Consider the following 12140-nt stretch of genomic DNA (forward strand, 5'->3'; position numbering starts at 1 on the left):
AAAAAAAAAAAGGTCAAGTCTGCAGAAAATTATCCACAAGCATAACTACCAGTAAAAACCTATTCCACAATTTAAATCTTCTGATAAACTGAGGTTGATTAATAAATGCTGGATGTAAGATGAAAATGAGGCAGTTTGTCATTGTCAAAGAAACAAGATCTAGCAGCCCTTTACATCAGATTAATGCCTGTTTATTCATTAGGATCAAGGTAAAAAAGAAAACATACAAGGCTTGCATCAGGTTTTTATTTTCTTATTGTAAAAGTTTAGCTATTTAAAAAAAAAAACAATCAAATTCTTTAATCAAGAGAACAATTAGTTTCCAAACTGAGTAACAATTCACTGACCTTTGATTTAGTGAGGTTTTCTTAAATGTATTTTTAAGACAGTAAATGCCTTTCAAGTTAATAATACAAATACCAGTACATCACTATTATACTGTGCAACAGACAAGTACATCTTCTCATATAAACTTCCAAATTTAAAGGGAGTTGATTAAAAAGATGGAGATTGACTTTTTACACAGCCTGATAGTGACTGAATAAGAGGGAATGGTTTTACACTAAAAGAAGGGAGGTTTAGGCTAGATGTTAGGAGCAAATTCCTTACTCAGAAGGTGGTGAGGCACTGGAACAGGCTGCTCAGAGAGGCTGCTCATGTCCCATCTCTGGAGATATTCAGGGCCAGACTGAACAGAGCTTTGGGCCATTTGATCTACATGGTGGCAACCCTGTCCATGGGAGAGAACTGGAACTATACTATCTTTAAGGTACCCTCCAAGCCAAGCAATTCTATGATATCTAATGCATTTCTCAAAGAAACCAAGATTCCACTTAGGTTCAAAACATGTAAGCTGGTATTTCATGTTTCATGGAAGTTTCTAATATCCATCTTCCACAACCTGTATGCAGCACTTGGATTAACTGGTTGTAGCATACAAATAGCCATAATCAAAAGCAGCTCTCACAACTGCACTCACCGTAGTGAGTCAAGAAATTGAAGTTACTCACCCATTTTGTATGTGGCTCCCATCCTACAGCAGGCAAAAAAATAACATTTTTTTTTCTTTACAAAGCATTGACTCAAAAAAGGATATTATAAAAACTGGAGATCAATGTTTCGGACAAAAGCTGTAGGTAAGACTGCTGTGCTTGTGCCTTTGCACTGTGGGAGACAGGGTGGTGAAAACCTATCTTTCCTGAAATGAAAAAAGCCTTATGCAAATCAGTTGTCTGTAAGTGTTACTAAAATACCTTTCACTCTTCACAACTGGATACGTTAGCACTAGAGTTTAACAAAAAGTCACACTTCCCGTTGCGTTCTGAAGTCTAGTGGTATATTTTTAACCCGTCAGAATCATTAAGCAACTCAAGTTACATGTTTGTTAACTCAAAAGGCCACCCACTCACCCAAAGGAGTCATAACAGCAATCACTGGGATCAAGCTGTGCTCAAGGACTGTGTAAAACTAGAAACTACTTGAACAGTTCTGGTAGCAACCAGATAACGTACATGTCCACAAGAACTCTGTACACCAACAGCTTAAGAGTTTGTTCTCTTCCTCGCTCTATATGCAAGAGCCCTCCATAAGAACAAACACTTCAGCTTTCTACAAACAGGAACTAGTATTTTTTGACCAGACTGAGAACATGGTACCAGGCACCATCAGAACAGCCACATTCTGAACATTTTAACTATGTATTCTGTATGCAATTACATCCTTCAGGTAGGGATATTAGTTTACTTTTGTACGGTACAACGTAACTTACGATTTTATGTTTAATACAGAAGATCTCTTGTGATAATTTCATAGCTCAGGAAGAAAGGAAAGGAAAGGTGGCTTTATACAGTTTTTCCATAGATCTTAGACCTCAAAAGCATACAACATGCTTCTGATGTGAGCACTGCACTTGAAACAAGTCAGATTTTTAACTACATGATAGTGATACAAGCAATAGTGATACAATCCAGTAATTTGGATACAAGGCAGCTTCCATTCTTGAAGATACAGAGAAAACTTGAGGCCAACTTGGACTCTCTCCTTCCCTCTAACTCCCAAGAAATACATTTCAGCCTTAGCAACTGAAAGATATGATCTAAAAGGACAGCAAGGCTCGTTTCAGAGATAAAGCTACCTTTAGCAGCTCTAACCTTCAGAGTAGGGCCAATCTGGTTCTGTACAACGGTGAATGGCACTACAGAGATCACAGATGGTTCACTGCACATGCTTGTTTCTTATTGTGGCTACAGAACCAATGTACCTGCCCATTTCTTTATAGGACTCCATGAACGTCAACCAAGCAAACACTTCCACAGCATTATGGATAAGGAGTAAAGTTGTTAATTTACTACAGTGCTGCAGGGGGGAAAAAAAAAAGAAAAAAATCAGGATAAAATTTCAGATTATTTTAAATTAAACTGCTTTAAAAATTCAAGACTCAAAAAGTTTAGAAGGTTTTTTTTTAGCATTTGCCTATCAAGAAATTAAGAAATGATACATAAACGAAATTAATTGCCATCAGCTTTTTAACAGATAAGCCTTTCCATTTCAATGGTTTAGATAGATGTTAGTTTAGCAAACTAGTTAAGCTTTAACAGAGAACAGGTGACACTGAGTAACTATCAACACAGCTGACTGAACCAAAGGTGCCTTTTAGACGTAAATTTCCCCCATTTCAAAGGCAGGTAAGTTCTTGCTCCCCAGCCACCCTCCCCTAGTAACTTGAAGTAATTTGGACAACTTAGAAGTTGTAAATCACAACTTCTATTCTACTCAGTAAAAAGGTAGGTCCATGTATTTGCTAGAAGATGTCACCACTGGAGAAAATCCGTCTATCACCGTGCACAAAATGCTTGAAGCATTGATATATATATAGGCTATACAAACACCTGTTCCCACAGTAATCCAGCAACCCAAACCTACCTCTGACAAAATTAAAAACCTCAAGATGAGGTGTTAGAAATCATCTTTCATCTTCCTCTACTGTTTTAAGCCCTCAGCAGCATAACTACTGATTAAAGCCTTCTTGTATCTTTATTATTCTCAGTGAAGATATATCTTCTCCTCACTGTATTAATGTTAGAGGCAATACCTCAATTACTGTTTGTACCAAGATATTATCACTCTATTGTTGGGCACTCAATTGCCTTGAATTCAATAACTTTCTAACATAGAACTATTACTTACAGTAGTACACAGTCCTCATTATTGAGCTGTATTACATTAAGGATGAGAACAGCTTTATCCACCTGCTGCATTACAAGTAGCTTATCTGAACAATCTTTAAAACCATTTATTTCACTTATTTTCACCCTTGGGAATATTCTAGACACCCCTAATTCTTCCCTCAAACAGCTTGGGATAAAACTGAGCCACATATCTACATGCTCATCACATTCACTCACGCTAGCAACCCAATTTAAGGTGAAATTATCTTTAGTGAGAGAAGATGGTGCTCTGCATAACAGATGATGATCAATCTTTGTACCAAAAGTTACAAGACCAGTAGAAAAACAAAATATGAAGGAACTCAAAATGCCTGAAGGACATGGTGTATAACCAGCTATTGTCTTGAGTACAGAACAATTAATGAGTAAGTACACATTGCTCTTGTCTTTCCCATAAAATTCACAATTAAAACCCCATTTGTGAGCTCTTAAGAAGATAGCAGATAAAGCAGAAAAACAAAAAGCTATTACATTAAACAGACCACCTACTATCTTTTTTCAGGTATTTGCAACCTTTACAACTGATCAAAGAACAAAATGTACTACTTGTTGAATTCTTATCTCTGCTGATATTCTGAGTTACCTGACATGTCACTGCAAATCCTACATTGATGTTTATAATTCTATACGGAGAGATTTATCGTGCTGGTAAAGCCAATATATCATGCAAATGAGGGGCTGTGAGCTCCTAACAACTTAACGTGAAATGAAATGTAATCACTTATCATTTAACACAATCATTTTGAAACACTGGAACAGAAAAAAATCTAAGAACTAAAGATAAACAGCTAAAGTATCAGCACAAAACCCAAAAAGCAAGTAGAGATACAGTTATGGTACAAATATCAGAAGTAACTGAAAAGATATCTTTCCCAAAACACAGATTAATGTTCAACAAATATGGTATTCAGTAACAAATGAGCAACTGTTCATTGATGTTTGAAGCTTTTGTCAAGAAGAACTCCTATAACATCACAATATAGGGTAGAATGTATTATAAGCTGTGGCTGCCAATAGAAAGACCATGCAGAAAACTGAACATCTGGATCACAGTAAAAAAAAAACTAGCAAAGATTTAATCCATATGAAGGATGAGCAAATATTTGGTTTGGTAGGGAATGAAGAGTAAAGCATCCAAAGTACCGCCATCTTAAACTGTTAATAGCTGCAAAAATGTGAGAGGGAAAAGGTATCAGCATAACACTGAAAGAGTTAAGAACCTCGAAATCTGATTGTGCACTTAATTCCTCTGTACACTGACATCACTTGATGTTCTTTTCTCAACCTGTAAAACCCACATTTTATTCTTCCAGCTGTAAAGGAAACTAAAATTCTAATCCCAAATGGGAACGACCTGGTTGACCCTTTTACTTACATCTACCTCTTTAACTTGAGAAATCAAATGCTCTAAAGCAGTATTTACCTTAATCCAGGTACATTTTCATGTCTGAGGTTCTGATCCCGGAAGCCATTCGACTTCCAAATACTATTTTCCAAGTATCCCTCAAATGCCACATTGTTTAGGAGACATCTTGAACATTTTTACTTGGCAAGTAAAAACAAAACATCCGTAAGTAGCATCCTGCACTGATAAGAAATGCAAAGGCGTGTGTATTGCTGTATCAAAGCACCAAGTTAGTATTTCTCCCCATAGTCACAGCCTTACACTTAAGACAGCTTTATGAAAGACCGTAAAGAAAGGTCTTGACTCAAACATAACTTTCAAAAACCAATCTCACTGAAATGTTAGTATTTTACAAAGAGGTGGAAAAATCTTAAGAGGCTTGAAGGGACTGTAAATCACCTATTCAGCTGCTAATCTTATATGAAGACAAGCAGTTTTAAGGGGGACCAAAGTTGTTCCTATTTAGAAGGTTATAATAGGTTTTACATATTCCATTAGATTGCCAATCTAGATCCAGGCTCCATAACAAATCTGCCACCACACTTTGTACTAGTAACAGTACTCACTGTAATTTATGACTGGTCCAATTCCAGTATCTTTAGAAGGAAATACTGAATTCATAGGTCAAGAGCTAGATGCCAACAGCAGTACTATTGGTGGAAAGCCTGCCACTGATTTTCCAGATTAATAATGCTTAACAAACTTTGATGAAATAAAAGATTTGATCCTACTCTAGAAAGGAAAAGACCTCATGGCTGACAAGTCAAAGCTCTGTCTGCTGAGGTCACCTTGCTGTACACTGGAAGATCAGGGAATAACTAAACTACACCATGTTACTGCAACAGGTCAATTTAGGATTGGCAGTTAATGATCTGACAGGGAAAGTCACTTTGGTCTCTGTGTCTCCAGAGTTTATATTCTCTAATGATCTACCTTGGATGGCAAAACAAAACAGAAAAAGAGTACTAATGCAGCCCAAGAAACGATACTGTTTTCAATTGATCTAACAGGACTTCTCAGCACATTCAAAGTCACAATCATATCTACACTGGCATACTCCCAAGCAGTCCATGCCAATTCCAATATCTACTTCCTTTGAGTAGTTTCACCTAACTCAGCACTTTAGCAAGTAAACTTTATAACAAAATATAGCCATAGATCAAGTTATATTACCCTCCTTCCACCCGTAATCCTCTGAAGTGGTAGATAAAGACATCCTGAAAAAAAACACTATTTCAGACACACTAAACAAACACAACAAATCTATTAGAAAAACCTACTTTGTATTCGACAACCACTCTCATTCAAACTAATGCACCAAAATAACGTACAGAGCAGCTACAGAGAGCATGTGCTGTTCCCACAGGGAAGGCTTTGCTCATTTCCCTAGTATTAATTTCAATCCAATAGAAGCTGGAAATTTTACATAAGCTAATTTTCATCAATACTTACAAAAACATACATGAACTCTAGTTTCATTACAGCTAATTCTGTTCCAAGCAAGGAAAATATCTGAGAAAATTTATTGTGCTCCGATACAAGGAATAAACATTCCAGACAAGAAATGTTATTTATTGCATAAGAGAATCTAAGACTTTATGGCTTGAGAAAACCTATATGTGACAGAAAATTTGTATACAAAATTTGTTACAAAAGCAAATTCCATAGGTTCCTCAGAGGATCATTTCTCAGAGGATAAATACTGTAGTTGCTCATAATTTCTGTCCTACATCTATTACTAATCCGAAGTTTGCAAAACCTGCTCAAGTTCTAAATGATACATAATGTATTTGTCATCCCCATATCTTGAAGTAGAGAAGACCTAATTACCTTCTTTTCTTGTGGGAACTGAAGATAGGAAAGTAATTTACTTCAGCCCACACAGTATAGTGAAGCTAGCAGAGAACTTACTACAAGTGTTCCATGCTTATACTTAAAATACTGCACTACCACTGCTCAATGCTAATCCTCTGCCTTTTAGATAACCATCACAAACCTAACCTTTTCAACTCAATTTTACAGTTTACCTATTGACGTTTCAAAACAGTTAGTCCATTTCTATATCTAATTTCCTCTCTGCCTGCAGTATAAGTTACTGCCTTCAGTCAAATGCTTTCATATTTTCAGCAAGGTTTCAGGTGCTCACTTATATAAGTATAAAATAATCAAATAATTCAAAGTTGTTATTAGTGTGCCTGATGTTAGATTTTTTTTTTGTTCCATTCTTGAACTTCATACTATTTGAAGCAGGTTCCCTCCTACTTTATGTACTGTGAAGGACCAACCCACACAAATATGTCTTGGTTTTCAAAATGTTAAGAACTCCTTTGAGATTTAAGTGCTGAGGCAGTGTACAATGTTCTGATATGACTAAGACCTGCATGCTCTGGGAGAAAAAAGGTGATAAGAGTACAACACTTTGCTAAATATATATTTCCTTAAGTTAACAGGCCCATGAATTTCCTTGACTTGAAATAGCCTTCATTGAGTTAGTCACATAATGAAGAATGAACTAAATCTAGAACTCAATAACACTCATAGACTTGCATTACAAGTATGGGTTCACCAGTGAGGCACAAAGTATACCAAAGGAACAGAAACAGTGAAGGAGCCTGGCTTTTCCCTTGCCTCTAATCTCCTACCTTCACAAGGCATACAACAGATAGAGGAAGAAGCTCTATTTCTGCTTACATAGCACCATGTTGTTACACAGCACTTGTATTTATACAACTGCCACAATACCAACACGCCCTACAAATTTGGTGAACACACAGCATATACTCATGTTCAAGAAAGCTGACTTCACTAACAATAATTGCGTGTTATTTGGACTGCCAGTTAGATCTTTACTGAAGACAAACCCCACTTTACCTACAAAACAGATAAGGCAGCAAAAAAATAACTTCAAAAGTGTTTTTACAAATCCTTGATGTTTTTAAACTGACAGTCAGATGACAACAATAAAATGCTCCTAAATTAAGGAAAATCAGCTACCAACAACGATTGGTTATCTTCAACTTCGACTTCCAGTAAAGAAAAATAAAATCAGAGGCAATAAAATAAAACAGATAGTAAGGCATTATCTTGCCAACACTGACAGTCTTAGACAACAAAGAATAATCAAGAAAATGATTAGAGAAAAGGAGCTCCAGTATTTCCACAGGAGGACACGACTTAAAAACCAGTTCATTTAACTAGAAAACAGACTAAAAGTACCAGGAATATCTAGTTTGGTTTTTGAAATAAATTATTTAAGACAAAAAAGTTCACAAATGAGCTCAGAGTGCGGGACACTTTAACTAAAACAGAACTATCCCATTCTGTGGTTCCATTTGGATGAGTCAGATCAAGTTCACATCCTGTTTTAGATCTCTAGATCCCAAGGCCACCATGAACAATGCTGAGGTCTGCGAAAGATAACTAAGGAAAGACATCACATGCACTTATAACATTGAGGATAGCCAGTGAAAAATTTTGGAAAATCCATTATGTGTTGAAAAAATACTATCTAGCATTCTTTCAGGCTACTCTGATGAACAATTCCAATATCAAATGAATTAACAAACTTATTTTTTCACTCTGCACTTCAGCCACTACCATCTTCCACAAAGGACACTAATGCTATAAATCTGCCTTGAATTAAACATTAAAACATTCTAACAACAGATTCAATAACCAATGTCTTCCTAAGCAAAAGGATAAAGCTGACTTTGTTCAAAGAAATATGAACAGAAGCACTACAGGAGACTAGTATCCTCTAGTTCATAATAGCTTTAGTATTTATACTTAAAACAAAAAGACTCTTGGTTTATATCAACAAGAACCTCTGATTATCAATTAAGTATTAAAAGCAAGAAAAAGCTGGTTTGCAATCTCTGATGCTGGGATTCCAGGCTGTTAGAATCTCAGGTACAATTTTCAGCCAGATACCCAAGGCCATCAAGGTTTTTTTTGTAAATGCTACTCTCCAACTACTCTTAATTTGCTCTGTCAAGCCATACTTTCTACTACATTATGCTGACTAAAACAAACACTGCTCTAAAGAAATATCTCAACTCCTGGTAAGCAAATTGACTAAAGCACTTTTACTCCTACCACTCTTCAGGGCAGAGAAGCTTGCAAGCTCACAGTGTATCTGTGAATGTTTTTATGCATGTCAGCTTTCCCTTTGCTAGCTTTTTCAAACACATCTGACAGTTGGGTGAGAAGCTCAAATATATTGTTTGGTAACTGCATAATCTCCTCTTTTGTTTTTTAAAGTGGACATGAGAAAGAACCAAGTGAAATCCAGCTATTATTCCACAGAGTCAAAACAGCTGCTTTAACAGATTCCTACTAATACAGGAAGTGAGAGAAGTCTTTAAATTGACCTGCAAAAGCCTCTATTGCTTAATGAATGCCACGTTGACTGGAAGGTCACTGAAAATAGATTAATTTGTTGTCAACTCCAGCATGCTTCAGATCAAACCTGAAAGCTGTTTTGTCCTACAAATCTGAAGACCTGAAATGAATTTACAGAAAATAAGCTTTATAAAAAGAATTTTATATTTCCACCGTATTACCTGGAAACGCCTACTAGTAGGTAAATGCACTGAGGGCAACACAGTACCAAAACACGCCACCAAAAATTTTTGCATATCTATGGACTGTATAAACAAGTGATGAGGACATTATCTCCTGTGTACTTGAAGAGCTTTTTATATCTGTTCTGTCACAGAGCTGAAGTAAGCAGTTGGCAGCCTCAGTCATCACGCACAGCAACAATATAAACAGATGGAGACAGAAGGTCTTTCAAAGTGACAAACATAAGCACCACCACTTTTCACAGCAATCAAAAGCATATTTACTCATGAGGCAGTTATCAGAATCAATTCAATATTTTCTGACTTCTACAGAAGAATTATTAACATTTAAAAAGCTCAGAATGCTGCCCTCTGACACGTGCTCTGACAAACTGGCACAGGATGTGTTCCCCTTACTGAGGGTTTTTCTACTGCCTTTCACTTGATATAATTAGGAAAATATCACATTGACATTCTGCACAACTAACTCTATCACCAGAAACAAGAAATGATACCTTGTTTCAGATTTCCAGGACAATTGAAAAGCATTCAGATTGTTTCAATAATAAATTGAATTATTATTATTTCGCTCAGCTGCCCATCTTTTTTGTGGCAACATTTCCAGCTTAGAAAACAAAACCTTCACACTTCAGACTCTCATTTTCCAAACTCCCTAACAACCTTAATCTGACAGGTTCCCACACAATTCAAAGTTGCACTCTCTATAGCGCAATAGAGCGACAAATCTTAGCATATACACATGAACAAGATGTTAGACTCGAGTTAGTAGTCATGAAAATAAAATGTGAAAAAAAATCAGACCAATGGTGTCTAAGCACCTCACTAGTAACATTATGTATTGGAAGCTTTCAAATATTATCTGAGTCATCCACATACCTCTTCTCCAACTTAACCACAATACAGAGTGCACATTTCCAACCTCCAGCATGTATATACCTAACTTCTGCAGCTTACCTAGAGAATCACTGACTTCAGGTTATTTTGTATCAAGGAGCCCATGAAAAATTCTGCCAGCCTGTTTCCCAGCACTGGTATAGCTAAACACAGCTGAAGCTATTAAGAATTAGCTTAGATACCTCAAACATATAAGGGATTAATAGTTCTTTACCAGAATTCAGGAGGTCATGATCAGTGGCACAGAGTCTAGTTGGAGCACTGTAACTAGGGTGTTCTCCAGGGATTAGTACTGGGTTTGGTCCTGTTCATCACCTTAATCAGTGACCTAGACGAAGGGATGGAGTCAATCTAGAGTAAGTTCACAGACAATACAAAGCTGTGAGGAGTAACTGACACAGAAGTCTGCGCCGGCAGTTAAGCGAGACCTGGACAGACTGTGAGTTGGATAGAGAGGACCCTGATGAACTTCAGCAAGAACAAGGGTAAGGTCCTACACCTGAGAGGAGTAATCACATGCATCAGTACTAGTTAAGGGCAGACCTGCTGGAAACAAGCTCTGAAAAAGATGATCCAAGGATGGGGTTGGCCTGGTGGACAGCAGGTTGACCTTGAGCCAGTGCATCTGTGGCCAAGAAGGCCAATGGTATATTAGGGTGCATCAAGAAAAGTGCAGCCAGTAGGTTGAGGGAAGAGATCGTTCCCCTCTACTCTGCCCTGGTGAGGCCACATACGGAACACTACATCCAAATCTGGGCTCCTCAGTTCAAAAACTTCTGCAGAGAGTCTCTGTGGCCAGCAGAGGGACACAAAGAAGATGCGGGGCCTGGAGTGCCTCCCATACAACAAGGAAAGGCTGAGAGATCTGGGTTTCATCAGACTGGAGAAGAGAATGCTGAGAGGGGAGCCAAGCCAATGGGGGCAGACTTTTTTCAGTGGTACACAGCAATAGAAGAAGGGGTAATGGGCACAAACTGCAACACAGGAAGCTCCACACACACACACACAACGAAGAACTTCTTTACATTGAGAGTGACAGAGCACTGGAACAGGCTGCCCAGACACGTGGTGGAGTCTCCTGCTCTGGAGATATTAAAGACCAGTCTGGACACCTTCCTGCTCAACCTATTGTAGGAAACCTGCTTCAGCAGGAAAGGTGGACTCAATCTCCAGAGGTCCCTTCCAACCCCTACAATTCCACGATTCTAAGCAGACATGTTTAGGTATTGTCATCTTACACTGCCTATGAAACATCCTCCCATCAACTTCAGCCTCTAATTTGTTGTTAAGAGGTGACTGAAGATTTCTAGTCAGGAGTTCATTTTAGAAGAGTGCTTATGTAGTAAAGTCAAATTAAAACATAGTCTTCTGGGATTCATCTAATTAATTTGTTGCCTCTAATGGCTTCTCACAGAGCCAGCCCTCCAGCAATGGATCTTGAAGCCAGATGACTGTGCCACACTTTTCACTTTCTCCCTGTTACGTCAGGTAGTGGCTTTGTATAAAAAGAACACAAGTAAAAAACATGATACAAAGATTTAGCTCTAAAAGATAGTGCAATTTATTCACAAATTGTGAATGAAAACTAAGCTTAGATCAGTAAAGCTTCCTTAGATATTTAAACCACGGCATACCTTATGAAAATTATATAGGAGGGCTGCTCCAAACGTAATGCCTCCTATGTTACTATGTTGGCCTGTAGCATTGGAGGCAGATGTTGATGGTATAGCAATAGAGGTTGAACCTTCCCATCAATATTCTCTTATGTTTTGTTGCTGTGTGACAGATAGCAGCAGAGGGCTAATCAAACTAGATGGCATCTGACATGGAAGGGTATGTGGAGTAAATGGGCAGAACTGAATTCCTCCATGCAGAAGAAATGGCACCTGTTGACAACCACCAACGCCTGCCAAACATTTATAGAGTCCAAACAGTGGATGCGAGCACAGTGAGGTGGTGGGTGGCACATTTCAACAGTGGCAACAGCAATGTGGAAGACAAGCTATGTTCCAAAACCACCACACAGATATA

At 37.7% G+C, this 12140-nt stretch overlaps 1 protein-coding gene across 4 annotated transcripts in view; it reads right to left on the minus strand.

The window, feature by feature from the left end:
- The window catches only part of SHLD2 (shieldin complex subunit 2), a 36322-nt gene that overhangs the window by 21222 nt on the left and 2960 nt on the right, over positions 1-12140 (minus strand). The window contains exon 3 of one of the 4 annotated variants that reach the window (XM_010714171.3): positions 2261-2355. The exons of the other annotated variants lie outside the window; for them this stretch is intronic. The gene's annotated coding sequence lies outside the window, so the exon portion shown is untranslated. The remainder of the gene's footprint in view (positions 1-2260; positions 2356-12140) is intronic. 4 annotated transcript variants of the gene reach the window in all.

Source organism: Meleagris gallopavo, chromosome 8, assembly GCF_000146605.3.
Source record: "Meleagris gallopavo isolate NT-WF06-2002-E0010 breed Aviagen turkey brand Nicholas breeding stock chromosome 8, Turkey_5.1, whole genome shotgun sequence".
NCBI classification, from domain to species: domain Eukaryota; kingdom Metazoa; phylum Chordata; class Aves; order Galliformes; family Phasianidae; genus Meleagris; species Meleagris gallopavo.